We start from the raw sequence: 6,000 nt of genomic DNA, 5'->3' as shown, positions 1-6,000 counted from the left end.
AGTGAGGAGTATGTGCTAGCTTATTACAGCTACAAGTTCAGCAAGCCTGAGTGGAACTACTGCGTCACCAGGAAGGAGTTGCTTGCTATAGTGAGAAGTTTGGCCCACTTCCACTCGTACCTGTATGGAGCTGAGTTTGTTATCAGGACTGACCATGTGGCGCTCAGGTAGCTAAAGACTGTAAAGAACCCAGAAGGACAGCTGTGGAGGTGGCTAAGCTACATGGAGGAATACAATTACCGAGGTGTACACCGCCTGGGACGTAACCATGGCAACACGGACAGTCTGAGTCACCGGCCATGCGAGGTGGGGTGCTCGCACTGCTCGCGACGAGAGGAAGTAATAGTTCTCAGAGGATACGAGTGGAAGGAGGACCAGGTGAGACCCCTCCCCTTATAATACAAGTACATATGACACCCCCACTACACTAATATACAGACATACTCCGCACAGCAGATGGTTGTGGATCACGGGATTGGCGGAGGAAAAACGTTTCCTATTGGCTGATCGCCGCAGCTTCCCCAAATCTAAATTTCTATGTTCAGACGCTGTTCCCCAGAATGGTGAAATCCTAAGTGTTATGTTAAACTTTCTATCAAATTTTAAGCATCCCTGGTTCCCAAAATTCAAGTCTTATAATTAGCTTCTTTATCGGTAATTCTTTTGACATCATTAGTATCATAACATTAAGTAAATTATTCCCCACTTTTAAACTTAATATCATAAAGAGACCATTCAAACACTTTCCCTCGTCTTGGCGTCCCAGTTTCCCCACGCGACGTCAGTCGCCGTCCATCTCTCGTCTTTCACAGGTATGTGAGAGTCATCTTCTCCCCCCCTTATCTGAACTCTTTCCTCAAGTACTAAAACTGACCATACAGTGTTAAGAAGTGAATACATTAAATCGAGAGTAATTAGTGTAATAATATTGAGTCGCCGTCCATCTCTCGTCTTTCACAGATAAGCCAGTCTCGGTCTCTCAGCCTCGTAGCATCACATGAACACACATACACTAACATAACACCCCCCATTCAGGGAGAAACGAGTGTCATTTCTCATGTCTTTTCTTGAGTAGAGTGTCCTCTCGAGTCCTCTATCTCATCATTTTTTTTTTTTTTTTTTGTGGTTTTTTTTCTCATTTGAGTTTTTTTTTTTTTTCTGTGTGGCATTTTCTCGGAACTGTACTCCCGGATCGGTGTTTTGTTCTGACGGCCGGACGACCGATAGAAGTGTTATACTTACCCTAGTCTCCTCCGAAGAGAGCGTTACCTCAATATATTTTTTTTTTTTTTTCTGTTTCAAAATTTGTTTATTTATTTATTTACTTATTTATTTTTTTTTTTTTTTTTGGACCTGTGGTTCCTCTCATCCCCGTGAGAGAACTATCAGGACCTGGTGGCAGCCTATCATTACTCTCCCCCACCATCAGTCATCAGTCAATAAAATCATGTGTTTTTTTTTTTTTTTTGTCTCATTAACAACCATAGTCTTCTTCCAATCCTAATAGAAATCAACCTTCCTTTAACAGTAAGTCAAATAATAATAATTATTTTGTGCATGAGCTTAAATTTATCATAAACACTACACTTGTGGTGGGAGCATTACACTGGTGTGCAGCGGCGGAATTTTTGAACCATTACACAGCTAGCGATGGAAAGATGCCCAGCATGCCGACCCTGAAAATGCTAAGGTGTTGAGGTGGATGGAGGAGGGTAAGCAGCCGAGCTGGGAGGAACTGTCGCCAGAAAGTCCTGCCACCAAGGCCTTGGTGGAGCAGTTGGAGACGCTACGTGTACAGGACGGCGTGTTGCAGAGGAGCTGGGAAGATACAGCGACGCACGAACGTTCGTGGCTGTTGGTGGTGCCTGTCCCTGCCAGCTGAGCTGCTGGAGGAAGCTCATGCTGAGGTCTCTGGTGGGCACCTGGGACGCAAGAAGACGCTGTGCCGTTTGCGCGAACGCCTCTACTAGATCGGCATGAGGCGTGATGTGGTGGAGTGGTGCAAGCTGTGCCGCATTTTCGTCGCCAAGAAGGGACCGGCGCACCGCACCCGCATACCTCTACAGCTGTACCAGTCTGGTTCACCAATGGAGAGGGTGGCGGTGGATATCGCTGGGTCACTGCCGTGTACGCCCCGAGGTAACCGCTACATCCTGGTGGCCATGGATTACTTCTCCAAGTGGCCAGAGGCGTATGGGATTCCAGACCACGAGGCAGAAACCGTAGCTGGAGTACTGGTAAGATAGTTTTTCACCAGGTTTTATCATTCCAGGAGAGCTGCACTTGGACCAGGGCAGATAGTTCCAGTCAAGAGTGTTCCGACAGTGCTTTGAGCTGCTGGGGATCCACCAGACGCGCATCACCCCGCTCCACCCCCAGAGTGATGGTATGTATGGTGGAACGCTTTAACAGGACGCTGGCGGAAGAACTGGCCAAGTACTGCAGCTCTGACCAGCAAGATTGGGACCTTTGGCTGGCGTTTACCCTAATGGCATACCGGTCTGCGCAGCAGAAAGCCACAGGTTACACTCCCGCCTGGATGATGTTTGGCCGAGAGATGCGGCTGCCTCTGAACCTGGCTACTGGACGACCACCTGGGGAAGAGCTACCACCAACGGCGCCTGAGTTTGTAGCGGCGCTGCAACAGTGTATGGAGGTCACGCGGCGACAGGTGTCGAGTAATCTACACCTCGCTGGGCAAGCTATGGCCCATTGGCACCATGCTCGCGCCAGGGACGCCCAATATGCGGAAGGGGACCGAGTTTGGCTATATAATCCCCGCAAGAAACGAGGCCTCGCTCCGAAGCTGCAGAGCTACTGGGAAGGTCCGTACACCATTCTCCAATGACTTTCTGCCGTCACCTACAAGCAGGGCGATGGCACAAGTAGGCGGTCACGCATCGTCCATGTCGACCGGCTGTAGGCTGCTGTGGAGGAAGGACGCTTCACGTGGGGACAAGAGGGACCACCCTCGTCGCCAGACAACGAGTTGAGGAGCGACAGTGAGGTGATAGGTGACGGCGCTATAAACAATGTTGTGGAGTGTGTTGTCTTTGAGTGCGAGAGTCGTGAGGAAGAGGCTTGCAGTGGACTGTGTTTATCTCGCCCCCTCAGGACGAAGAAAAGACCTGTGTTGGGCGGATTATGAATGTGGGAGTGACAGTGAATAGTCGGGATGACTATTTTACGTGGGGGAAGGCAGTGTTGCGGCGGCGCAGGGGGGGGTGGTATTTTTGAGAGAGACAGGAAGTGGGGACCGGATGTGCATGGCCATGCACGTGTATACACCAACGGTAATTGGCTCGAATGTGGGCCAATGACGGCATTGGAAAGGGAGGCGGGGTATTTAAGCTGCCCTAGCCTAGTGCGAGTTAGTTAGTCTCTGTCCCCGCTCTGTTCCCCGCTCTCACTCTCCGTCTCTGCACTCACCCTGTGTAATACCCTGTATTGCCTGTTTGTACTGTGTTGTTACCCAAGTAAACGTAAGAAGCTATACCAAGTGTTTCCTGCTAGTCCTGCCTGTCTGAGTTAGTCTGCCTGAGTCTTGTGAGTTGTGTGCCTCGCTTCCCTCATTAATCACGGACCTTCATCAATGCTATCCCTGTGCCGCCCCCATCCTGAATGCTGTCCTGATCTGCCACTGAGAGTGAGTTACGATTGCGGCGTTCGAAGCTGAAGTAAGGACCTTGGGTGCCCTGCCTTGTCTTGTGGTTGCGGGTGTGGGTGGCCCTGCTGTGTGGGCAGCGGTTCGTAACAATATTAATAGGATGAGTTATTAGATGGGATGACATTTCAATTTATATATTGATCAGATAGATGAGGATGATGACATACTGTTGATACACAACAACTAGCTGAATCGAAACCCAGTAGTGATGACACATGAAAGCATCACATGTTTTTTATTATATTACATTTTGGATTTGCGTGTATGTTTCCATCTCTCCTCAAGTGTGGTTTTTACATATAGACCTTTATCTCCACCAAGTTAAGTTATGTTTTAGCCAGATTTCTTTACTCTGTTTATTTGCAAAATATCTTTAAGAATTATGACCAGAATTGAATGAAAATTTCAAGAAATGTTGCTAATAACATACAAATTATTTTTTGTGGTAATCAAGGTTTCTATATAGATCCAGGAATTGTCAAAGGATTTCGTTTTCACTGGGAGATAGGGTTTGTAGTAATAAGTAATAAGTAGTGAAGATAGAGCGAGGTGGTATTTTTGCGAGAGATAGGAAGTGGGGACCAGAAGCGATGGTCATGCAGGTGGATAAAGCAGCAGTGATTGGCTCAGAAGCGAGCCAATGCAAGGGGGGCAGCTGTATTAAGCTGGCCGTCTCTGGCCTGGTTGCTTGCTGGTGCATGGCCGGTCTTCTCTCTCAGCATCTACTAGGTCTTCTTGTGTGAGGCCAGTCTGTCCCGCCAGCTGTCTCTGCCCCCGCTCTCGTTCTCCGTCTCCGCACTCGCCCTGTGTGATACCCTGTATTGCCTGTTTGTACTGTGTTGTTACCCAAGTAAACGTAAGAAACTGTACCAAGTGTTTCCTGCCAGTCCTGCCTGAGTCTTGTGAGTTGTGTGCCTCGCTTCCCTTGCTAGTCACGGACCCTCGTCAACGTTATCCCTGTGCCGTCCCCGTCCTGAATGCTGTCCTGATCTGCCGCTGAGTGAGTTACGGTTGCGGCGTTGAAAGCTGAAGTAAGGACCTTGGGTGCCCTGCCTTGCCCCGTGGTTGCGGGTGTAGGTGTCCCTGCTGTGTGGGCGGCGGTTTGTAACAAAAAAAAAAAAAAAATAAATAAATAAATAAAATATATATATATATATATATATATATATATATATATATATATATATATATATATATATATATATATATATATATATATATATATATATATATATATATATATATATATATATATATATATATTATCTTTAGATTGATGAAATATTACTTAATATTCCGGAATATTAAGGAAGCATGCATGTTTATTGACTTGAAATAATAAGATTTTTATCACCTAGATCAGTGCTATTCAACCTGGGTGGACAGTCCACCTTATAGTGGACGAGATTAAATGAGGAGTGGACAGCTGTCTAGGGATGGACTACTGGATGGACGAGATCCTCATCTGCACGTGTCTGTATAATATACAAGAGACTCTCTCTCTTTCTCTCTCCCCTATATTTCTTAAAATACATACTAAAATTATATATTTACCTATTGTAACATCGAGGTTGCCACCTCGCTTACTCGCAAGACCCCGATAATACAACCACGCGAGGGACTGTCTCGTCATTGGTTGTCACGAATCACGCGACTGTTGATTGATTGATACATTTATTGTTGCATTAATAATGAAATACAACAAAGGAGGAGAATGGATCTTGCCACCCATCCCCTGGGCAATGACTTAAGGTTAAAGTATAAAAATATAGACAGTATACATAACAAGAATACAAGTACTTAAATAAATAAATACAGATATTGCACACCTTATTGCATAAACATCCTACAGTCTGAGAGCAAACTGAGGATATTTCTTGAGTATATCCCTGAGAGTGGTTGAGAGTAGATGGTCAATGAGACTATACAAGTCATGTTGACCTTGTGGCCTAAATTTAGCAATGAGAGGACATTCCATGATATAATGACGCAGAGTGTGTCCCCTTGGTGCAGCATAGTACACAGCACACACCAGGAGAAGCACTGATTTCCCAAAAGTATTTAATTATAGCCTAATCTGAGCCTCATTGCCACCCTGTCATGTGATGCAGTGTGTCTCCCATAGGTGTAAGCACAGCTCTGGGAGACACGTGCATAGTGAAGACTAGTGCTACTGCCCCTATGGCAACAAAGCTCCAACTGATCACTAATGCTACTATGTACAAAGTCCTTAATGCTACTCTTAACATAACCCAGAGTGTACTCAGTGCCAGGGTCCACTGTGTCATCTTGTAGGGCACACTGAGCAAGGTGGTCTGCTTTTTCATTTAGCG

Source organism: Portunus trituberculatus, chromosome 31 (genome assembly GCF_017591435.1).
Source record: "Portunus trituberculatus isolate SZX2019 chromosome 31, ASM1759143v1, whole genome shotgun sequence".
Lineage (NCBI taxonomy): Eukaryota > Metazoa > Arthropoda > Malacostraca > Decapoda > Portunidae > Portunus > Portunus trituberculatus.
This window is presented reverse-complemented; position numbering follows the sequence as displayed.